The sequence below is a fragment of the Myotis myotis genome, unplaced genomic scaffold (genome assembly GCF_014108235.1).
Source record: "Myotis myotis isolate mMyoMyo1 unplaced genomic scaffold, mMyoMyo1.p scaffold_m19_p_18, whole genome shotgun sequence".
NCBI classification, from domain to species: Eukaryota; Metazoa; Chordata; class Mammalia; order Chiroptera; family Vespertilionidae; genus Myotis; species Myotis myotis.
Window position 1 is genome coordinate 33,570,875 of NW_023416322.1, and position 25,929 is coordinate 33,596,803.

Here is a 25,929-nt window from a genome sequence, read left to right on the forward strand (position 1 = left end):
TGTGGTGTATTTGCTTATGTAATCTCTTTCTTCATTTGCCACTAGACTAAAAGCTCCTTGTATATGAAACTGAAGGTTATTCGTCTTGGTCTCCTCCAAAATGCCTGGCACAGTGCCTGGCACATAACAAATGCTCAATAAATGTTTATTGAATTAAAGGAAAAAGCTTACCAATTCTGTCCTCGTCCCAGGAGAGAAAAGTATGAATGCGAAGTCATGCTCTATTAAGTGCAAAAATGAGGACAAATGCCATCTCAAGGTTGGTAATTTAAGAATACGGGGACTCTGGAGTGAAGCCTCTCCACAAAGGAGAACTGCTTACCCAGCACTTTCTATATCAAGGTTTGCTCTTACAATACCACAGAATAGCCCAAAGCCTTTCTATTTTAATTCCAACTTTTCCAGGATCAAAGAATAAAAAACTCTCTATAAACCACAAATAGTCACTCATGATATTTGATCTCAAAAAGTTTGTCGTTTAACCTACTTATATTTGAGGTAAGAGAAATTAGGAATTAGAAGTAGGCTTGTTACATTTTCTGGATCTGTTCAGGCTTGGGGCGGGGGGGAAGAATGCCCCCATTCACAAGCGATATATTATATCCTTGTCCTTCCCACTGACAGAACCAATTATCTGAGGCACATGGTGGTTAGGCAGGTGTGAAGCAAAAATATAATCTTTATTATTCATGAGGAAGGTGCTTGGAGAAAGTGGTTTAGATCTGTTAGCAAGTGTGCTTGCTAGTAGCCGGGCCCAGATTACATTTGCCCCCCATCCTCAGATGGCTGATGTAAGGGCCTGACTCAAAACTGGGAGGATGGGCAGAGTAGAGGAGACAGAGTGCATGCTGCCTGCAGGCCCACAGATCCTAGGGGAAGAGTGAAATGGGCAGACATGAGCACACACAGTTTGGTCTTCCAGATAGAAAGTCACTCCTCTTTCCTGGAATAGGAAGGAAAGGGCCTGAAAATGTTACTCTAAGGGTTGTCCCTCCACACAAAACAATGAAGAACAGGAACTAATTGTTCCTATCAATATATGACATTTTACAACAGATGTCCCCTATTGCCAGTACCTTGTAAGCAATTTGAATTTTATCTCTTAGAAATGATTTATTAAGTCCTTTGTGCCAACCACTATACTAAAAGCTTTACAAATGTGTCAGCTCATTTGATCCTGAAAATAACCTGATGAGGGAAAACAGTTTGGCATTTCCTCAATAAGTTAAACTTGGAATCGCCATATAATTCAGCAATTCCACTCCTGGGTATTTGCCCCAAAGAACTGGAAACAGGTGTTGAAACAAAAACTTGCACATCAGTGTTCATAGCAACACTATTTACAATAGCTAAATGATGAAAACAACCCAATGTACACCAACAGATGAACAGGTAAAGAAAATGTGGTATATTTAGAGGAAAGACATACTGATAAATGGTACAAATGGATAAACCTTGAAAACACTGTGCTAAGTGAAAGAAGCCAGACACAAAAGGCCATCCTATCCTATATAATAAAAGGCTAATATGCAAATCAACCAAATGGCGGAATGACCAGTTGCTATGATGTGCACTAACTGCCAGGGGGCAGATGCTCAACGTAGAAGCTGCTCCCTGGTGGTCAGTGAGCTCCCACAGGGGGAGCGCCACTCAGCCAGCAGCCGGGGTCATGGCTGGTGAGTGCAATGGCAGTGGCAGGAGCCTCTCACGCCTCTGCAGCAGCACTAAGGACCCCTCAGGGGATGTCCAACTGCCGGCTTAGGCTCCTTCCCCACAGGGAGCGGGCCTAAGCCAGCCAGAAGACACCCCCCCACCAGGGGTCCCGGACTACAAGAGGATGCAGGCCAGGCTGAGGGACCAGCCCCCTCATCAGTGCACAAATGTCATGCACTGGGCCTCTAGTAGATTATATGATTCTGTTTATATGAAATGTCCAGAATAAGCAAACCCATAGAGATGGAAAGCTGATAGTGGTTGCCTACTGTCAGAAAGGGAGTTGAGAAGTCTGTCAATGTTGAACTAGAAAATCACAGTACCTTCTCACTTCAGTGGAATGATCAAAGCCTGCTACCAGAAGTCACCTGGTAGAGAGGAAAGAATGCTGCACTTGCCCTCAGAATTCTTTGGTTCTGTCTCACCTCCGTCTCTGTATGACTCTGGGTGTGTCACCTTAACCTCTCTGATCCTTGGTTGCATCATCTGAAAAGTGGCGATAATAGATACCTTGTCTACCTTACGCAGTGGGTTGCTATTAAGTTAAAATGAAATAAAATATATAGGTATCCTTTGAAAACTATGAAATATTATGTAAATATAATGTACCTCAGTTCTGTGTGTACTTTTTTGCAAACTGAAATGAGCAATATTACCTAATCTATTTTAAATTCAATTTTTACATATCAAGCTTATGCTATAATTTTTCTTGTTCCTTCTATGTTTACAACAGAAATGTTAACACTCTAGCAATAATTCAAGATTCCTTTATTAGTGCAGCTTGTGAGTCAGATACCTTTTTAAAAATATCATTTATTCATTTCTTTCATTCAATTAGTTTTTATAAATTTCACTCAATTCATTAATTTTATTCAACGAGTCCTTATTGAGTCCCTACTATGAGCAACACAGTGTTAAGCGTGGGGGTGAAGGGATAAAAAGAGACACACAATCCCTGTCCACAAAAAGCTGTCTGGTGAGGTTACAGACACACCCTTAAAGAGCCAATTAGGATATGACGTCACCAAAGCTTTAAAGGACCTGGTAACAAGGTACCACACTGGGGAGAGGGGCGGGGGGGGGGGGGGGCATCTAAGGCTGTGAGTATCAGAGCAGGTTCACAGAGAAGGTAATGTTCTAAGTTGGGATATAAAGGAGGAAAAAAGCCTTCACCAAGACAGTCTAAAATAGGGCATCACAGTCCAGGTTGGAGAAGTGAAACATCGTATCAGTGGGAGAATTGCAAGAGAGTGTAACATGGGTAGAGTTTAATGTTAGAATCGATGTGGCCAGAGGAGAGACTGGAGAAGCTGCAGGAACCAGGCCATGGAGGGCCTCAAAGTCACACAAAGGAGTTTGGTCTTTATTCTATAGACGTCAGAGTCATGGAAGGTTTCTAAGCAGCAGAGAAATAAAATCAACCATACCCTGAGGGCTCTTCTAAATTATGGAGACTTTGCTCTTGGAGATACTTCTGCTGGACACTAAGAACATTTGGGTTTTGGGGGCCAAGAGAGGGAGCATGCCCTCCCATAATACATCTCCAGAGTTTTCATGATAAAGCAGCTTCTCGGCTGGTGGACCATGTGTGGGGTTCATGTGGCAATTCTATGTTCTTAAGTCTCTGAAGAAGCAGCTAGGAGTTCCTGAAGTTTCCAAATGAAGTCCAACAGCATGAACCATGTTTCTGGGCCCTACCCTTTAGTTTACAGTGTCTTCCCTCCAAACCTCTCTGATACAAACTGATGGAACTAGGATGCCCTGGCTCTCCAAGGAGCCAACAGGGCTCTATGCTCCTTCTGCTTGGAACAGATTAAGGATTCTGGAATTTTCCTTTAGCCCCTACATAAGATCCCAAAACTTTTCTCATTTTCCTCCCATGACAGAGGTCACCTAGGCCTTAAACATGACTTTGTAAACACTATTCCAACCCTCCCTTTTCCCTGGTTGAGTTGAAACGAAAAAACAAAATCTGCGATGTTTTCTGCCAGTGTCCGGGGTGGATGGCCAGGTAGCATTAGACACAACAACATTTGAAGAGAGACAAGCTGCTGTGTAACGTACCCCTGAGAAGGCAGGAGCAGACTTCGGAGAAAGTAAGTTGACTGCAGAGCTGTGCCTGGAGAGATGCCGGCTGAAAGGCCTACAGTCATCAGACACTAATTAAGAATATAGGAGCTTTGTTAAATGAAATGTCCCCTTTATTTCTGACTGACATTTCTTGGGTGTCAATGCTGAAAAGCAAGGGCTTGTGGCTAATACATGATATTCTTACACATGAGTAATAATGAACTACCTCCAGCTTCCATGGTTATAACACCTGATCAGGACTTACCCCGCTCTTTTCAAAACTAGAGCAGGTCTGAAACTTGTCCTTTGTTAACCCATTTCCCTTTCCTTGGAAGATTGGCGCTACAGACCACTCAAGTCCCGAGCTCCTGGGAATCCTATTAAGACCACAGCGAGCTCGGTAATGATCTGCCTGCAGAAAATCCAGGCTCTGCCTCTCATTCCCAGCCCCCTCCTCTGTGACAGGGCCTTGTCTAATGGTGTGACATAATGTGCCGAAACATGGAAGGAACCTGAGTTCTCTGGGATGAAGGGGAATGTGTCTCTTGGTGTCTCTGCAGTGGGAACTACCTGGGACACTGCCCCCCTCCCCCAACAATTTCACGGGACAGCAGGAAGGATGGGAAATCGTGACTGAACCCGGGATAGTAGGACACATCACCTCACCGGTGCTCAGCACCCAGTCCAGAGATGTAATCAAGGTAAGTAAGTCTATGGTCTTACAGGAGGAGATTGTAATTCAGTGTAGTACATGGAGCCTAGTTATAATTATTAGAATAGAAATTCGCATACAATGAATTCTTAATTAGCTGATAACGAAGTTCAAGAGAGGACCAGAAATGGCAGAGCACAGATAATACCAAGAGCTCATTTCAGATGTATGCTCTTTTCCATCCAGCATTTATCCAGGGCAGTGAATTTCCTCTCTAATGATAATAATAATTCGTATTTGTCATCACAAGAACAAAAATTGTGTTAACTGTGTATGATGACGGGTGGTAACTAGACATATGTGGTGACCATTTCACAGTGCATACAAATGTCAATCATCATGCTGTACGCCTGAAATTGGTATAATGTCATATGGGTCGACTGTACCTCAGTATTAACATGGCTATACATGGCCCTTTCATATACATCAGTGGTTTCAAGGATGCTTTTAGTAGCAGATACATAGTTTCAAACAAAACTTCCTTTGGAACCTCAGTATATAAAGCAGATAAAAGAGGAGCTGCCCTGGTGTAGTCAGGAGGGTGCAGAGCCCCGGGGGTACACCTACCTCCCCCCCCCCCCCCCCCCCGCTCCTTCCTGTAGCTGTGGCTCCTGAGGAACTGCCATGGAAGTCTGGAGCCCCACGAACACAGTTTGAGAACCACTGACATACATTAGCTCTTGACTCTCACATGCCCTGTGAGGTAGACAGGTCAGGGGTCGACATTCTTACTTTACAGATAAGAACAGGTTCAGGGAGGCTGCGTCACACAGGTAGGAACCAGTGGAGCTGGGACTTGAACTCAACCTTCTGATGCCAGACACAATATTCTAACTAAATGCAAACCCTGCCTTCGCTCACTTCCCAGCCTACCCTCTCACGGTGGGATGCCATGAGAAGAAGATTTGCCAGAGGAGAAGTAAGGGATGCGGCACACGCAGTCAGTTAAACAGAGAGAGAATCCTCCATGTTGTTGGGCTGCCCTTTCCTCGTTCCAGAAGTGATGCGTCAGCCACCGCCTGACGATGACAGCCAGGTTGGCATGTTCTCTTTCACTGATCACCTTTAGCGATTGGAATTTCAATTTCTGTCCCTGCTTGGTTATGTCTAAATATTTAGGCAGATCTGTACAGACTGGATTTGATGTCTGTTTGATGTGGTACATGTATTTATGCATTTGATTGTCAGCCTGTGAGGAAATCAATGCCACAGAAAGCAGATGTGATCTGACAGTTACGGAAGCATGGCTCTCGCTTTCCCCAGCACTCCCTGCCCCTCTCGGAGGCAGAGCTGGATTCTCCCTTTGGACCAGACTCCTGGAGAACTTGACATTTTACTTCCAGGCTCATTTTGTGTGAAATCTTAGGCATACCCATGGTTTCAATCCCTTTCCTAAACTCTGGCGATTCTCAGTTCTGTGTCCTCTTCCCTATCCTTTCTCTTAAGTTCCACACTCACATTTCTAATTACTTAGACTACTAGAGGCCTGATGCACAAAATTCGTGCAAGAGTAGGCCTTCCTTCCCCCAGCTGCCGGCACCAGCTTCCCTCTGGCACCGGGGACCCGGGCTTCCCTCCAGCCCCTGTTTCACCTGGAAGGTCGTCCGGAAGGACATCCTGTCTAATTAGCATATTATGCTTTTATTATTATAGATGGGGACTGATGGACAAGATCGCCTTATGAGAAGGCAGCCATCAGGGATGGTCAAACCCAGACTCTGACCCATTGATTCTCTTCCCTGAGGTGCTCTCCCACTTCCCTCTAAAGCAGCAGGAATGACACAAATGAGAGGCTGAGTTTGGACTTCGCCCCAAAAGAGGCACATAAATAGACAAACAGCAGAAACCAGCAAAAAGGAAAAATAAAATCAGAGATAAAAATACCCAGACAGCCGAGGAAAGTCACTGCTAATATAAGAAAGGTAATAAACTGAACTACCCATACTACCCACATACAGATAAGAAACTTGAAATAAGTATAATACAACCAAAGAGGAACACGTGGGATATTGTTAACATGAGGTAAATATAATAATTTTTTTAAATATCAAGTAAAAATACCAGTTAGGAAAAATATAACCATTTAATTAAGGAACTCAATTGACGAGATCACAGAAGAGATACATACAAATTGGAATTAGTGAACAAAAGATTAGGTTGAGGAATATCTCACAAAATATCAGGAAGAAATAAAGTGGGGGATGAGGGGAATAACTGGAAAAGGTAAAAGTAATGAAAGCCAAAAATAGAAATTTTAACACCCAATATTAGGAGTCCCAGCAGGAAAGAAAACAGGTTAATAGAGGGAGAGGTGGTGGTGGAACACTTGGGTCCCGGGGACTCACACCTCTCACAATGCACTGGTAGGCCCCTCTCACATGGATGTTGAGCTTGATGGCGAGCCTTACTTTGACCAATGGAATGTCCATAAACATGAAGCAAGCAGAGATGTGCTAAGTTCATGTGCCTTTGGTGGTGGTGGGGAGGGGGCGGTACACATATGACCATGTGACTCATTCTAACTACTGTAACATCAGTAAATTTGAAGCAAGCAGAGACTTAATAAGCACTTGGGCACACTTCCCTGACCATGTGCGGAAACCTAGTCCAGCCTTCTTGAGGATGAAGGCCCTCAGGAGAGAGAGAGAGAGAGAGAGAGAGAGAGAGAGAGAGAGAGAGAGAGAGAGAGAGAGAGAGAGAGAGATGCTGGTCATCCCAGCTCTGGCCTCCGCACTGTGTTATAGGTGGGTTACTTCCGGGACAGGTGCAGGAAGAAGAGGCACCATCACCTTTGCTTCTGTGACTATCCATTTCGAGCCTCCTCAAAACCCGCTTCTGGACTCACATAACATTTACACCCCAATCCTCTGCTGGCCTGGATTCTATCCCCCTGCCTCTCAGTAATGTCGGGGCAGGCAGGGAACCATCCAGAAAAGAGAAGTGAGCTTCTCTTTTTAAATCTTTAAAAGGTTTTCTTCACTTCTGACTCTCCCCCTGAAGGGAGCTGGCTACATGCCCCCAGGCACCACTGTCTGGGGCCTGAGCAGACCCCTCACAGTCTCAGCTTCAACACCTCTGTGACATTCCCTCTGTTTGAGGGCAAATACTTATTAGCAATTAAATTCTCCGCTCTTAGAACTGTCATCTGTTGTTTTTCCTCTGTAGGCATCTAGCCTGGTAGCTTCCCTCTTCTTGGCTCGTTTTGCTGTTAGTTGTTGTCTCTATTTTTGTTGGGGGGCATCTGGGAGATTAAAAACCACACCATCATAGCCACCATCTTGCCTCTATTCTCCTTCTAGCTCCATTAAAAAAAAAAAAATCTTATCTACAGGTCAGTTCTCCAATACTAAATGAATGAGATTGTTCCTTGCTCCAATACAGTCCAGAGCTTTCTTTTCCCTGTTGGACAACAACGAAATCCCAGAGACCCTCCACTATTTCGGGGCCCCTTCTTATGCGACTTTGTTTCTCATGTCACACATTCTGCCTCCGCCCAAAATGTTTCCATAGCCCATCCCAGCCTTCCCCTCTAGCTCTCCACATCATCACCATTCTCCAGGGCCCGGTTCAAGGCCTGCCTTTCCCCAGCCTGCCCATCCCAGCCTGCCCCTCCCATCCTCTCCCCTCTCCACATCTCATCACCGTGAAGTTACATTTACCGAGCACTTATGTTTAAATACCAGGCTCTGCAAAATGCTCTACATACATTATCCTAGTCAATCCTGGCAAGAACACTACGAGCCACTACAATTACTCATTTTAAGAAAACGGAAACTTAGAGGCTAAATATAACAAGGACAAAGTCGCACGGTGGCAGAATTGGGATTTAAACCTACCTTGTGTCTTCAGACTACGCTCTCAATCATTTTGCTGCACAGGTCTGAGAGATGGCAGCTGTTAACTTTTTTAGTGAACATCCTTCCAGACATTTCTGTCTTTCACTTTTTAGAAATGCATTCCTCCTCTCCCTCTCTCTCTCTCTCTCACACACACACATAGAAAAAGGTAAAAAGGTTTTGCATAAATGTTATATAAAATTTGCATAAGTCACTCCCTTGATTCGGAAAGTTATTAGCTATAGAACCAGGAGCAGTCCTGTCTACTTTGCCCTCCAATTAGATTTTAAATTCCTTGGTGGCCTCTTGCTTCTGGATATCTCCCTCCACTGCAGTGAAATCAGGACTGGGCACTTAGCAGGTGCATTATAGATGCTTGTTGATGGACTAACACACAAAGGGTGCAACTGAAACAGGCCAACTGCAGATAAAGTTACCAACAGGTTGTCACAAAGGCCTAAGGCAGTGATGGCGAACCTATGACACGCGTGTCAGAGGTGACACGAGAACTCATTTTTTGGTTGATTTTTCTTTGTTAAATGGCATTTAAATATATAAAATAAATATCAAAAATATAAATCTTTGTTTTACTATGGTTGCAAATATCAAAAAGTTTCTATATGTGACACAGCACCAGAGTTAAGTTAGGGTTTTTCAAAATGCTGACACGCCGAGCTCAAAAGGTTCGCCATCACTGACCTAAGGGGCTGGGATTAATGCCCGTTCCCTCTTCAGTTGCACATTTCTAGGTGACTGTAGGCAGATACTTAGGTGGGGCTTGGGGGGTAAGAAGTGCAGTTTCTGTCTCCGCAGCGGTCAAGGAAGGCCAGGCATGTCCATCATGGTCACCGGCCCACCCCCCAAGGAGTGAGGTTCAGGGGAGAATGGAGGTAGCGTCTATCAGCTGCTCAGGGCTTCCTGCAGAAGCCAGGCCACACAGGTACCCAGGATAACTGCTAGGGGAGGAGGGGCAGACACAGGCGCCGGTCCTTGTGCTCACCCAGCAGGATGTGAAAAATTCAGCTGGGTTCTTTTTATAGTTTCAATCATCCGTGGTAATGAAGATTCTGCAATTAGAACTCAGCTGGCAGTTGTGCTGGGGACGTGCGAGGCAGAGCAGAATCCCAGGTCTGCAGGAGGGCAGGCCTGTTTGCCGGAAGTCTTGAAAGCGCCGCTGGGAACGAGTGGGGTGATGTAAGGACGAGAGCTATTTTTATGGACCATTTTCTAGCCATAATCACTCCTTAAGTAAGTTCCACGTGGGCATTATAGCTCTCCCATTTTATTTTGACTACATGCAGCTCTCAGTCATCTGTACAAGCGGAGGGGAGTATTAACACAGGTGATGGAAACAGCAACACTGCGTTGATTTAAGCCGCCACTAATTTGGAATTTATGATCATTTCCCCGGATTGGAGTTTACTTGTATGTATTTTATGAAGGAAGCATTTGTTGAAAATATCCAAGGTGGATTATTAGCCTACTTAAGAGGACATGCTGTTCTCAGACACGTGAGCATAATGATAGGACATTTTTACTGAGTGCTTATTCTGTGCTAGGCGCTGTGCCAAACACTGTACCCGTATTAACCGTGACCCCTTTGCTCACCTTAGTCGACAGGCACTGTTATCAACCCCATTTTAGAGGCAAGGCAATGGGCCTCTTGTCCAAGGTCACCCGGTCAGGAGGTGGCAGATCCTGGCTCTACACCCAGCAAACCTGCCTCAGCCTCCGGCTCTCAAGTTTGAGGCTCCTCGAATCACAAAATAGCCCTGTGGCCTCTGAATGGCAGCGCTGTTAGCACGGGGAGCCATCATCCATGATTCTCAAAATCTTCGCAGCAAAGGATGAGGGGGCAGCATCAGTTTCTTGCTAAATTATGAAATGTCCTTCTCATTCCCTGCGTGTATATGTACCTCCTGGTTCCTTCTCCATTAAATTTAAAGCTCTCACTAAAACGCCTACACTATGACAACCATTCTGTCTTTCCAAATTGTATTATACAAACAGAAAACACATCTGCTCAAATTGACATTTCTATCCTGACAAACTTATCTGGTGAGCTAGGCCGATTCTTCCTATCCCTTCTTCAGCTATATCGCTGGGGTCAACTTGTAGAATACAGACGGTCAAGTGCAGGGCACTGGAGGACCCATGAAGATAAGAAAAAGAGAGAGAACACTTCCTGCTTCTCGTTGCTCCAGTAGTAGGAAACAATGACCTGCTTTATATTTTATTTATTTATTTTGGTTTTTTATTTTATTTTATTTTTTGCTTTATATTTTAGAGGAGGAGGTCATATAGACAGGCCTGTTCAGGAACATGTGGAGTTAATTCTGTCATGTGAGGAGAAGTATTGTTCTATGAATCTATGTTACTCTGATAAAATGTGCCGATATTCTAGATCAGGCACAACCATCACAAAAGATGAACACACACACACACACACACACACACACAGAGTTAGTGTACAAAATTAATATCTTGGAAAACTCCATTATCCTGGTACCCAATCCTAAAACTCAGTTGTCATAAATTCCATTTATGTTTGTAGTAATGACCATGCAGCAAGCCTTTCTAAATGGCATTTAGGCCCAGCCGGTGTAGCTCAGTGGTTGAGTATTGACATATGAACCAGGAGGCCATGGTTTGATTCTGTTCAAGGGCACATGCCCACGTTGAAGACTCGATTCCAGTAGGGGGTATGCAGGAGGTAGTCAATCAGTGATTCTCTCTCATCATTGCTGTTTCTATCTCTCTCTCCCTCTCCCTTGCTCTCTGAAATCAACAAAAATGTTTTTAAAAATAAAAAGTAAATGGCATGTAGTGCCAATCCTAGAAATTCATAAACTAATGATGCTTCCCTCTGAAGATGAGACCAGAGAAAGTGGCCTGAAGCTGACTTCAAGATTCAAGTGCTTACTACTAAAATAAGGGAAGATTTTAGATGCTTTGTAAAATCAAACTCACTAATACTGCACACACACAAACTAATTTTATGAAAGATAAAACATTGAGAAGAAAGGCTAGTTTGACATTGGTTTGAATATTTTGTTTTGCAGAAAGGCTGCTATGTTACAGCACAAACCTGAGTATGGCTTTAAACACAGTGACTCAGCCCCTCCGTGCAGATTATCCAGAACAAACCTTAGTCTCTGTGGAGCTGCTCTACCTTCCTTCCGTCTACCCCGTTCAGTAGAGGAAGAACACAAGTTATTTCCATTCAAGCAAGTACATTCTGAACAACTTTCTGCACCCTCATTTTGTGATCATCTGCTCTTCGAATGATATCTGCCCATAATCACTGCCATTTGTGTGACTCGCCCAGGGCTGACTGCCCACAAATCACGCCTGATAAGTACCGGCATGCACATGCAGAGGTGGGGGAGACCTGAACGTTTGCCTGACTTCACTTCAGGTAAGTCAGGTGGTTGCTTGAGTTCAGACCTAGGCTGGCTGTAGTAGTGGATGCGTCTGGAGTTTGACTGAGTCCTAGACTCGAGGGCCAGGATGTGAAGGATGGTCTGAAGAGGTAGATTGATGGGGGAAGGTGAGGTGCAAGAACCAAATCTGTGCTGGAAATAAAGGGCTGCCTGCAGGGAAAGGTAAAGCGAACAGCCGTGCACCACCAGCCCCTGTGGCAGCACGGTGGGAACTAGAAAAAGATGTGTGTATGCAACCCGTGCCAGGGTTCCCACCTCAGCTGGATCTCGGTCCCCACATGTCCCCTGGGCTGGGTGCTTGTGTTCAGGATACAACCGGGGCAGCCAGAAAAAGCCTGGAGAGATCCTCTGAGGGATGGCCTTGGGAACTGTGGGAAAATGTTATAAAAATAAAATTAAGAGAAATATATATGTAGCATTAAAATCATATAGGAAGAGCCTAGCCAGATGCTTCACTGGTTGAGTGCCATCCTGTGCACTGAAAGGTTGCTGGCTGGGTCCCGGTCAGGGCACGTATGGAAGGCAACTGATCAATGTTTCTCTCTCACAACAATGCTCTTCTCTCTCCCTTTCTCTCTCTAAGCATGTCCTTGGATGAGGATATATATATATATATATATATATATCCCCAAAGCAACCACTTTTGATACTTTCATAAACATTCTAGAAAAAATTATGAATGTAATGAAATTTATGAATGTGTGTCTAATCTTCCTCATCACATATTTTGAATTTACACAAAGTGTCCTATTATACATGCTTTCTGCACCTTGTTTTTTCCACTTAATGTATTTTGAAATAATTTCCCATCAGTGTATGTTAACCAACTCCTTTCTTTTTATGGCTACACAGTATCCCGTCACAGAGATGTACTCTTGTCTAACCAGTCTGTTTTTATTGGCTATTTAGATTCTTTCTGGCCTCTTACTATTTTGGTTCTTCAGCAAATGTCTGTTATCTCTCTCTTGGTCTATTGCTGGGTAAGGAGAATGAAATGGAATCGCGGTGCTATGTCCACTTCAGGGCGCAGTGACTTAGCAGCCAAGGTGGGAAGCCGGCCTGACAAATCCCTTGCCCTCCTCAAACTTGACTTACAGATAGTGCCTGATGCTAAGTGCTCAGTGGGCTCTGAGGACAGGACAGCATGGGCAGTGCATCGGAAACGCATATCTTGCTTCTCGTGCACCTGCCTCAATCTGCAGGTCCTTTTCTAAAGAGAGGCATTAGGTGGCACAGAGCTCACCCCTGCAGTGCCCACCCTCACACCAGTCATGGGATGGAGAAAGCCCTCCCTCTACTTACCAACCTGGAGGGATGCCAAGGCAGGTAAAGTTGCCAGAGCAGCATTGAGTACAGACCTTGAGGAGCAGCTGTGGACCAAACTCCACTTGGTGAACATATTTCCATGAGATGGAACTTTTGAGAATCCTTGTGGTTCTGACCCATTTCAGAACTTGTTATACTTTCTGTGAAGGGTGGCTCTGTGGGCTGAATGATGCGTGGCTCTCCTGCCGGATTTCCTAAATTGAGAGATTGAGGGAGAAGTTACATTAATGGTCTCCCTTCTTCCTGAAGGTTCAATCAAATGATAAGGAAGCAATCTGCATAGTAATTACAACACCCCTCCACGTGAGTCCCTGTGCTGCAGCGGAGGAGAAGAGCATGGAAATCATATCTGAAATGAATTTCAGACCCACCAGCTTCTAAATCACAGAGAGGTTAATTCAGCCGGCACCATTACAGTCGGAGGTGGCATACTACGCTGGTCACTGGGAGGGCTCACATTGTTCTCAACAGCAGAGGGCAACAGGAAATACTGTCACTTGGACAAAGCTGGTGCTGACTGGGACCTTACCCGGGATTGCTTGGTAAGGACTTTATGAAGGTACCACTGACCATTCTCAGTTATGGATGGAAGCCTTGCCTTTTCCAGTATCTGAGCAGAAAATACAATGGCCAGAGTCCTTGCCCCAAATCCTCAAATCAAAGAATCATAAGACTAATGGATATAATATGTTAATGGGTTAAACTTTAGGGGAGTTAGGGGTGTTTGTGGGGGAAATACATATCTGTAACCTTTTGAGAGTGTCCACCCACAGAGCTCCACTGGCACCTCCATCAGCCATCTCAGTCTGTGATGCTGAGAGGACTCATTCATTCCCATGACCTGGCGTAGCATTTCTCATGCTCTTTTTGGTAGCGCCAACAAAATTAAATGAGGTCTTTCCAAGAGGAATCAGAATCTTTCTTGAGGCTCAAGAAAAAAAATGTTTAGACTGAGAAAAAGATTGGGAATAACAAGAATAATAAAAAGATTGGACAACCAGGGAGAGGGAAAGTTCTCAGGCAGAGAGGAGAGGACACAGGATAATTGTGCACCCAAGACCACCATTCAGACTGAAGAGGTGAAGCTGGGCATCCGCGCGGAGAGAAGTGTTGTCCGGTCTTCTGTGTCAAACGGAGTTACCTCTGTGATAAAAAACTCTCTCAACCACTTCATAGACTTCCTAGTTTCATCTACTTCCTAGTTTGGTCTGAAGCCTAACTCTCCCTGACATACCCTTCGGCTCTTAGCCTCCTGAATAGAGGCTGAGAATTTTCCTTAGTCCCATGTACCAAGAAGGTGGGTGATCAGCACTCCCCCAGTGCCCCACACTGCCTCCAGACCAGTACTGCTCAACATCATGCCATATGCCTATTTTGTTCCGTGCTTCATTACTGCTACCCCCACCAAAATCTTGATGGTTACCTCAAATCCACTGAATACTCTGGCACCTAGCTTAATATACTTCATTCTTTCTTCTCCAAACTCTGCCATCTTCCTAGAAAGTACCCTGGGGAGGATGTAGTAAAGGGCCATGTGATAGAGGAAGAGTCCATACACTAGACATCATGGGGAGGACATGGGGAACATGTTCATAATAGGGATTTTCTTCTTCTCAGCCAGAGCTAAACCAGCCAACAAGTCCCCACACCCCACAGTAAGAGAGCTGTGGGGAACAGCCGCATTACAAGGGTGTGGAAGGTGCAGGGCAGACATGGTTGCGGTTCCTGCTGGTATATCTATTGCAGCTGGGGAGCAAGTCAGTTGCTCAGGGACCAGTAAAGAGGGCACCAGCTAGGAGTAGAGGGGGTCCCAGCAGTAGAGGCTCTGCCAGCTGACACTCACTCCATCACGTGAGTTTCCCCCCCACCAAGCGTCAACTTGTGGAGCTACACATTCACTCTGGGATGGAGGTTCTGGGAGACTTTTAGCCTTGATTATTTGTAGCCTATGGATTGAATGTTTGCCACCTATTTTCTCTGTAACAATCTTTCCTACAAGTTGTACTAATAGAATGTGTCAGGTGGTAGGGCAAGGCACTACCTGCCCCATTTAGCAGCAAGTCGCATCCGAGGTTGGTGGTCATCCTTAAACTGCAGCTCTCTCTTAGAGGGCTGTAACTTTGAACTTGAACAATGCTATTCTTTATCCCACTGTATTAATTTCCACCTCTATCTAGTATGTCCACAGTATATTCATTTGTGTGTGTGTGCAACATAACAAACACACGGAAGGGTTTTTAAAATAAAGATGTGATTTAATAATTAGTAAAGCAAACCCGTGTGTGACCTACCTGTCAAGACAGAACTTCACTAACATCCTAAAAACCTTGTCTGATTTTTAAGTCCCTCCCTTCCCTACAGGCAAATACTTTCTGGGTTTTTTTTTTTTTAGTATTTACTTCCTTAGTTTTCTTTATAATTTAAGTCCTAAAAAATGTCTAATTTTGCCTTTGAAAAATTTTAGTGTCCATTATATCATGCAGTATGTGCCCTGTACTGTTTGGCTCTTTCCACTCAATATTATGACTAAGATTCATCTTCTCTGTGTCATTTAGCTGCACTTTCCCCTCCTATTTCTCACAGTACATTTCATGGTCTGAACCATAATTTGTTACTGACTCCACTCTTGATAGACATTTTAGGTTGTTTCTGGTTTGCAGCTATTATTCCATCTTGCTATGAACATTCTTAAATATGGATCCTGGTGCACATAAGCATATGTTTTATGGGAACGTATACCTTAAAAGGGAATTGCTGGGTCATAAATTATGCATTTCTTGTTGTTTATTAGATAATGTCAACCTGCTTTCTGTAGGAAGTGTGCCGATTTACAGTCCCGCCAGCAGGGTATCAGAGTTCTTAGAGTTCAAAGTCCTTGTAATGCTTGGTGCTGGCTCTCGGTGTTTATCAGTGTGATTTTCGTGTACATTTCCCTGCTCACCAATGAGGCTGAGCACCTTTCTGTGCTTATTGTCTACCTGGGTTTCTCTTCTGTGGGATGCCTGTTCAGATTTGCTGCCCATTCTTTTATTGTGTTGCTTGTTTTTGTTTTCTTGTTGACTTACAGGTTTGTAGGACTTCTTCATGTAGTCTGGATACATACCCCTTTGTTGTTTAGACTCATTGCAAAACGTTCCCATTTTGAATCTTGTCTTTTCTCTCATTAGAGATAAATTTTAATAAAATATGTCCTCAATTTAGACATAGTCCCCTTTTTAAAATGTTTTTTAATGGCAAGTGCTCCAGTATCTCGTTTGAGAAATCTTTCCTGATCCAGAATTCATAAAGATATTCTCCTATATTATCTGCTAGAAGCTTTATTGACTTGCTTTTCCCATTGGATCACCTGGGAATGATTTCTGTATATAGTGCACTGTAAGAGTTTATTGATCAATTTTTAAAGGATTCTTCCATTTTTGATGAAGTTGAGCTTCTGCACCTTTGGTTCTACATGCCTTAAATTTGAGGTTAACCAAGGTGGCAAGTCCATCAAACACCTAGACAATGCAGTGATCTACCAGGTCTTTAAAATACCAAAAGAATTTACATATATATAATACAATTTATACATGCAATACACACACATACAAAAATAACAGTGATAGTCATCTATCAAGAATAGAAAAAGGGCCGAAACCAGTTTGGCTCAGTGGATAGAGCGTCGGCCTGCGGACTGAAAGGTCCCAGGTTTGATTCCGGTCAAGGGCATGTACTTGGGTTGCAGGCACATCCCCAGTAGGAAATGTGCAGGAGGCAGCTGATCGATGTTTCTTTCTCATCGATGTTTCTGGCTCTCTATCTCTCTCCCTTTCTCTCTGTAAAAAATCAATAAAATATATTTTTAAAAAAATAGAAAAAGGGCCCAGCCAGCATGGCTCAGGGGTTGAGCATCAACCTATGAACCAGGAGGTCACAGTTTGATTCCCAGTCAGGGCACAGGCTCGGGTTGCAGCTTGAGCCCAAGTGTGGGGCGTGCAGGAGGCAGCCAATCATTGATTCTCTCTCATCATTGATGTTTCTATCTCTTGCTCCCTCTCCTTTCTTCTCTGAAATCAATAAAAATATACTTTTAAAAAAATAGAAAAGGGATAGAAAAAGGGATTTTACAGGGAGATAGGAAGATATGATGGTGAGAGTGAGGATGTTTTAAGAGAAGGCAAGAGACAGGAAATCTGAAGGACTGGTTATTGACAGAAATGTCAGGGGTGTAACATTTGGTAGGTGCAGTGGATGTCTATTGTTTTTCCCGAACAGAACAAGAAGCCTCCTCTTAAGCCTTACTCGAATGTTTGCTTCATGAGATCAGGGCCAAGTTGTTCTTGTTCATTACTCTGTCTCCTCCACATTTGGCACAGTGCCTAGCACAGCACAGATACTCAATAAATGTTTGTTGAATGAATGAATGAATGAATGAATGAATGAAATACTCCTAATATCATGGTTCAAATTGGAGCTATCATTTTTTATAGGCTACCTATACGTCCTTAATGATAATAACTTTTGTTGCATACTTACTATGTGGTAGACAAAACGGTAAATGATTGACAGATATAACTTATTCCTTAAAACCACATTCCAAAGTTTTCAAGATTCCAAGCTAAACCAGTAATGACAGTAGCTAATGATTATTGTTGCATGTACCACATAAAATTCTTTACATGTTTTATCACATTTAACCATCATATAAAAACCTATAAAGTAGACACCATTATTATTCCCATTTTACAGACAAGGAAACTGAATTAAAAGAGCTTAAGTAATTTTCCAAAGGTCCTAGCTAGTAGGCAGGGGACTCAGTGATCTGTTACCCATCATGCTATCTGCCTCTCCTAAGACCCTCTATCCCTTGTCTCAGAAGGAAACACCTCAATAAGCAAGGTCAGTTAGAGCCCGTCTCTGGAATTTTTGAACTTGAGACCATTCCTTCCTGGTGAGGGACGTTGTGAGGCTATGAGCCCATGGCAGCCATAACCCCATGGGTGGCAGATCCTATCTGCCGTAGGAGAGTGAAGCTGGCTGGCAGAGAAATGCACACAAGACAGAAAGAGGGAGAATTCTGGTGGCTCTTTCACTCACTCTCCAGTTCTTCCTTCTGTTGTGAGAACTTTCCAATAAATCACTCCCATCACTCCTTTGTATTCTGCCTAAGCTAGTTCAATCGGGGTTCTTGCCACTGGCAACCAGAATAATCTTAGCTAGTACAGAAGGCTGGGGTGTTCGCCCAAAGCATCAAAGCACTTTGGAGTTTAACACGAACTATGTTTCCTGACTTTCCATTTGGTGCATGAATGGAGATGGTGACCTTTATAAAAATGCCCTCTGTGCACTTATAAATGAATAATAAGTCTGATCTCGTTTTGTCAGATGCTGCAACATCTTTGTAACTCTTTCCAGTGAAGGGGGTGGCCTGAGATATGCTCTTCCAAATATTCTTCTAAGCTAAGTTGTGTGTTTTTTCTACCTCCTGATCTAGTATGTCAAAATGTGGACTCTTTGCAATAGCTCTTCTGGGCAAAATGGTCATGAGTCTTAAACTCCCGCAAATAGATGATGGTTATATTTCTTCATTGGGTTTTTGAGACTATTCTTTACTTTCTTTATAGCTCTCTGAGTCTCAGTCACCTTATCTACAAAATGCAAGGAAGCCCAGCGGGCTGTGGTTCAGTGGTTGAGCATCGACCCATGAACCAGGAAGTCACAGTTCTACTCCTGGTGAGGGCATCTGCCCGGGTTGCAGATTCGATCCCCAGTGTGGGGTATGCAGGAGGCAGCCGATCAATGATTCTCTCTAATCATTGATGTCTCTATCTTTCTCTCCCTCTCCCTCTCTGAAATCAATAAAAACGTATTTTAGAGAAATGCAAGGGACCTTAAGGACCTTTGGTGTCCTTTCCAACTCTGAGCCTGGTCATTGAAACTGAGTCTACTATTAACTCAGAGGTATTGGTCATCGTTTGCTTCATTAGTCTTGTTGCTGGCTTGGAAGAGATAATGCCTGTCATTTCATAGTGTAGAGCTCTCTCTTTCCTAGTTCACCTCTTCCATGTCTAGTGCCTCATCCTCCTGCCCCCTGCAGTGTTCTGCAGGATGGGACACTAGCCCTTGGAATGCTCATTGACAACGGATTCATTGATCAAATATATGTCCAATTCCCCAAGGGGACTCACAATGTAAAGGTTATGAGAAATATTTGTAAAGAAACCTGTGTAACCTATTTTACCCTAAAATTTTCCAAACGTATTTGGTCACAAAACTCTCTTTTTGCAAAAAATGCACATTAATATCCCATTTTGAGAACTGCTGATTTAACACCTCCCCTCTAGGTCTCTACAGTAGAGTAGATGTCATGACTCCTTAGTGTTAAGTGTACATGAAATGTAATGATGTTATCTTTCATTGTCCCACTTCCTGGGTGTAGCTTTTTTGTGAATTGAAAAGTGATTGTTCGGAGATCATGATTTGGTTTTATTACTAGTAAGCATCGTATTACTCCTTTCCCTGAACTCTCAATGGACATAAAGATTCTCTTCAGCTGACCAGAAGAGGGAAGCAGAGGATCTGGGATGGTACCTGAGGCCCCTGTCTCTCAGAGCCTGCCTTGACTTACTCATCTCCCACTCAGAGTGAGCCATTCACATTTCAATCATACCCTCTGCAGAAAGCGAGGCCCACTGCTGGACACCATCATCTCACACCCTTGTGTATTTCCCAGAGCATCCATAGGAAGCAGCTTTCCTTAAAGTTGGGGAGCACCAGGAGGAGACTGATAGAGGCAGCAGAAAACCCTGAGGCACAGCCAGCAGAGGAGCAGACCTGGAAGTCACAGCAACAGTTCTCAAGAGCTGAGGCCTCTTCACAGTGGTGTGTTTGCTCCCACTGGCCCCTATGAGAAGCCACTGCTCAGCAGGGCTCAGAGCAGAGCAGTCACCTGCCAGGGCGTTAGCCACAGTGGTCTTAAAATGGCAGACCGATGATCACCTCTGCTGCTGTTTTGGGTGACAAGGTATTCTTTTGGGGTAGTATGAGGCTTGGGTCCAGGGTTCTGAACATCAAATCCATTCTGCCAGAGCCATGCCTTTGCCCACAGAGAGCATCATGCTCTGAGGACAGGGCCAAACAAATGCATGCATTTTGTTACGGTATTTTGGCCTCAAACCTACTCTAAGCCATTGAGAGGCTGGGAGTAACCACTGGAGGGTTACTCTAAAGGCAAAACTCAACATTCTACGTAGACTGAGTAACCTCCTTGACACCTTTCCCCCTAAGTTTACACCTCTTTCTTGGGCTTCTAGATTTTAACGTTCTGATGGCAAGAAGAGATGAGTCCGAGCATGCGAAGGGACGGAGAGAGAAAGCAGTTTCTTCTAAAGACCTGGAGCAGAGATGTAAGCCAGTGACTGCAAACCTGCTGAGCACACAGAGACATTCCCAAGACGTGTGCCTTCACGAGGATGACGTGGCCAATAAAATCCCTTTGAACTTGACTCATCCTCATCACCCTTATTATCGCGGTCTTCCTTAGATGTGTAGGTGGGAACTAATGTGTGGGAGGGGGTGAGGTCAGGAAAATGAAGCGGGGAACACAGAGGCAGCCATTTTCTTACTCTTCCTTCTTTCCCCTCCCACCTGCCGCCTCCTCTCTTTCTTTCTATTCTATTCTCACCATCAGAGCCCCTTATAATAAGCTGGAGGGTCACTGTGTTGAAATGTCAGCACCCACACTGTGTTCTCCTGTCCTTTCTGCTTTCTGTCTCTTGGTGGTTCTGTAAGAATGAGAGGGGTTCTGTACTAGATGGTGTTACCTCTCTTCTGCTTCCCCCGACTCCCAGGGAACCCAGGAATACCTGAGCTCTGCCCTCTCAAGTGTCCCTTCTTGCCATTAGTTTCCCAAGGAGTCCTGTGCAGCAAATGAGACTCCATAGCTGAGTTTGCACCTGATAATTCTCAATGCTGGGTTTTGCCCCAAATGTGTCTGCCCCAAATTCATATACTGAAGCCCTAAACCAAATGTGATTGTGTTAGGAGATAGGCCCTTTGCAGAGGTTATTAAGGTTAAATGAGGTCATAAGAGTGGCACCCTAATCTGATAGTACTAGTGTCCTTATAAGATGAGTAAGGGACACGAGGTGTGTGTGTGTGTATACGCACAGAGGAAAGGCCAGGGAGAGCCCAGTGGCCGTCTACCAGCCAGGAAGAGGTGCCTCACCAGAAACCAACTCTGATGGCGCCTTGATCTTGGTCTTTCTAGTGTTGAAACTGAGAAAATAAATGTCTGTTGCTAAGTCACCCAGTCTGTGGTATTTTGTTCTGGCAGCCCTAGCAAACTAATGCAGTATGTAATTACTTATTTGCTTTATCCCAAATGCACACACAATAATACCATCACTACCCACTAATAATATAATTACTATAGTTTTTTTAATTCTGTAATTTATTTTGTCCTTACAGTATATACTACCAGAGATATACAGTCAAATTACTATGTCTTAAAGTCACTTTGACTAGTTTCTTTCCATGTAGTTACAAGTTAGGGTCTTTTTATTTTTAGGGGTTGCTTTTTAAATTTTTAATTTTGTTTCATAATTATGTAAAATATTACATGATTCTGAAGTCCAGTCTAGAACCATGCTTTATTTATAGAAGTCTATCAGCAGCATCCATATGCCCAGTTACAATTATGTTTCCCCAGAAGATTTAGAATATATTTAGGCAGACATACAGCACCTTTGCCACAGTGGTAATTTGTGTTTTCTCTGTTTACTTTTAATTTTTTCTCTTTTTTGTGTGTTTTATAATTTACCATAATTTATCTAATTGATTTGTTTTTTTTATCTTGCTGAAGACTTAGTGAGCTTCTTGAATCTAAGGATTTATGTTTTTATCAATTCTGAAAATATCAATAATTTTCAAATATTTTACCTGTCATTTTCTTTAATCTTTTCTTTTGGAGCTAAAACTAATTGTTCCTCCTCAGTCTATCTTTCCTGCCTCTTAAATTCTCTGTCATATTTCCTACCCCATTACACTTGGTGTTACATTCCAGTTCTCTCAGATTTACTTTTTAAAATTGTGTTTAAATCTGCTGTTTAATTTTTCCTTTGAATTTTAATTTCAATCTTTTTACCATCTACCTCCTTTTAGCACTTAATCATTTTAAAAATACTTATTTTTATAGTTTCTTCATATTATGGATTCTAACTTGTGGAGAGTTTTATCACATAGTAATATTTTTCTTGTAACGTTATCTTTGATGGGTCATATTTTCCTTCTTTGGGCTTTGTTTGTGCTCTTGATCAGTGTTGACAAGCTTCTCTTTCTCAAAAAAAGCCAGATAGTAAATATTTTAGTCTTTGCGGCCACATACAGTCATGTAGTCTCTATCTCTTCTTCTTCGCCTCTCCTTCTCCTTCTCTTACCATCCTTTGAAAATGCAAAAATAAAAAAGTCTTGATGCAAGTCATATTATTCAAAAATAGGCCATGGGTGAGGGTCCTTGGGATTTGCTAGCCTGAACCAGTTTTACATTAAAGGGGACTCGGCGGGGGGAAGGCCTACACCATCTGGGTAGTGAACATTTGGACTCCACTCTCATGCAAAGTACAAGCTTGAGGTTTTGGTTTCTAAAAAAAGAGTTTTTTTTCTAATCAGAGTCCTAAGATCACTCAAATTTCCTTATCTCTTTTCTGGTCCAGGTAATGGAGTGTTTCTTGTTCCTACTTCACTGAGTGAAATTGTTCCTAGTTCACACCTGGAGATGCCAATTGTATATAATAATCTTAGTCACAGCCTCCCACTTTACGAAGCCCCAAACCATATATCCCATCCTCTAATGAACACCCCCCCCTGCAAAAAAAATGCTGATTTTTGGCCATTAGAGCCAATATTAGGATTTGATACACCCACCCGCATTCCCTAATTCTGGCTCTGAGTTCCTTCATTGTTTATGTAACTAGTTTTTTCTTTCTTTCTTAGGAGCCTACCTATTGTTTAAATTGTATGTATTATAGACATCTGACATTTCCCCGTGTTGAGTGAAGCAAGGGGTCCAAGTTAGCTGACTCTTCCAAGTTGCCCGAGTAACTCTTAATCAGAAGTGTTGAATTTTATCAAAAGTCTTTACTCATCCATTGTGATTGTAAAATAGATCTTATTCACTGAAAAAAAATCTATCATGTTATATTTTTTCCTCGAATTTTAAGTTATCTTTGCATTTCTGGAATGAAACTCTCTTGGTTGTGAACCATGAGTCATTTAATATACTGTGAATTCAATTCAGTAGGTTTATGATTCCAGATGCATAAATAAGATTGGTTTAAAGTCTGACATGCTTTTCTTTCTTTTTTTTGTCAGATTTTGTATCAAAATGATTTGAATTCTGCTAAAAAAAAAATTGGGTTGCCTTCTATATTTTTTCATGTGTTTAAAAAAAAATTTTTGATTAGATGCTTATCTTTTATACTTTTCCTCCAGAACAATTAAAGCTGGATTTTCAAATCAATCCTGCTCTCTTTCTGTTTTTGTTTTTGCATTATTTTATTTTGGTTGTTTACTTTATTGTTCCTTTCTTCTTTTTAAAAACCTTTTTATCCTTATTCTAAATTCCTGAATTAAATGAACAATTCAATTATTTTCACTTTTTCTTCAATAGTGAGAAAATTTGGAGTCATTTATTTTTGCATTTGCTGCATCAATTTCTCTAACTTTGACACATAGTGTAGGTTATCACTCTGCTGCAATGTGCATTTCCAAAGTCTTCCAATGGTACATTCTTCCTAATGTTCAGAGCTCAGCTTAAGTGCCATCAGAGAGGCCTTTCCAACCAGTAGTGCCACCCCCACGCCAGTCACTCTCAGTCACATCATTCTGTCTTCCTTTTTATTAAAGCAAATATCACTCCCTGATATGTTCTTGTTTTATTCATGTACTTGTTTATGAGCTGTCTGCCCCCAATCTAGTGGTAGGAATATAAGCCCATGACGACAGGCTTTATCTTTTTAGTGCTGTATATCTTGCTCTTAGAGCAATGTCCCGTATCTGGTTGTGATCAATTAGTGTTTATTACATGAGTACATGAAAGTGTTCACAATGTCATTATTTTTTAAATAGCCTATATCTGTCATTTAAATTTTATTTTGTTGTCGCCTGACGGGCATGGCTCAGTCAGTGGTGGAGCATTGACCTATGAACCAGGAAGTCACGGTTCAATTCCTGGTCAGGGCACATGCCTGGGTTGTCAGTTCAATGCCCAGTAGGGGTGTGCAGGAGGCAGCCAATCAATGATTCTCTCTCATTAATGTTTCTCTCTCTCCCTCTCCCTCCCTCTCTAAAATCAATAAAAATACTTTTTAAATAAATAAATAAATTTTATTTTGTTGTAATAACTATTTCCAAGTTTGCCCTTCACCACAAGTGGATGGTTTCTTTGTTTGTTTAATTCCCAGTTTTATCTCTTTGTGATACGATAAAATGGCTCATATAATTTTATGCTTTAAAATTTAGAATTCATCTTTGTATCTTATCATAAGATCCCTTTTTTGTAAATGTTCCACAGAAGCAGAAAAAGACGGCATTTTTCCTCTTTGTAAAAGAAGAATTCTATTATGAGAATTTTCTATGTTTCTGACCATTTTTGTTTATTTTAGCTGTCAAAGTTTGAGATGTGTGTTTAAGTCTCTCACAAAGATTGTATTTCAAGCATTCCTTTTCGTACATTTCTAACATACTTCTTTTTGTCACAGAAAGATTCCAGCTCTTAGATCTTTGTGGTGGATTGTGCCTTTGTTCAGAATAAAATGTTTTTCTTTGACTCATTTAACCTTTTTGACATGAATTCTATTTGTCTGAAATAAGCCACCCCCAGCTCTTTTTTGTTTGCTTGTCAGAAGACAGAATCTAGGAGCCTGTGGCCTGGAGCTCTGGTGGGTCCAGGAGCCCCTTTCCTGATGTACAACAAAAGGTTAAAATGCTGCCCCGAGGGCCAGGTGAATCAAAGGGGGCTTCAATACACTGCATATTTCAAATGCTTCTCTTCTAGGGAGTAAAGAAGGATGTGTTGGTGAATGTTTCAGCAGAGCAGAAATTACAGTTTTACTAGAGCCAGAAATTGCATACCTGTCAACAAGCTTAGAAAAGTCCTACGGGGCCCCGCAAGATTGTCTCCAAAGTGGCCGCAGTTGGGATTCGCCCTGGACTACCTAATTGACCCTTTTTGAAGATGTCCCTGGCGTTGACCATGATTTGAGACAGCCAGACGGCTTCCTAAGCATAGCTAGGGAGCCAGAGTAAGGGGCAAGGCACAGGAAAGCCTGGCGCCGGGCCAGAGTGCCGTGCCCCCCAGACTCCCCTGCTTAGTCCGGTTGGCAGTGGCTTGGGTCACCCTCGTCCACTCCCACCTAACCTAGTGCTGGGACTGAGGTGCGGGCGTGGAAGATGCTTGAGAAAGTTCGCCATGCTCTTGTGATGGGATGGAGCCCTGAGTAGTCATCATTCTCCGTGAAATGAAACCAAACACAACGTTCAGGCTTGGCTTCACGCCATCCGGATATGGCCGCAAAATAACAGGCAATATTGTAGCAGCAGAGCCCGGGCTGAATGGCCGGAGACCGGCATGTGACTCCCCGTCGCTGTCACTGACTTTTCATCTTGTGAGGCCGGGGAGCACCTCACTTCTTAGGAGCCTCCTGCAAGTGGGTGTGCTCGTCTGTGAAGTGCTGGGAGCTGCTTGGCAGAAAAACGCAGTTTAAAAAAAGACAAAATAGTACAACTGAGCTGTAGTGAAAACTGACCTGCCACCAGATGCCCCTTCCCTCTCAGGGAAGGGCTGGCTGCC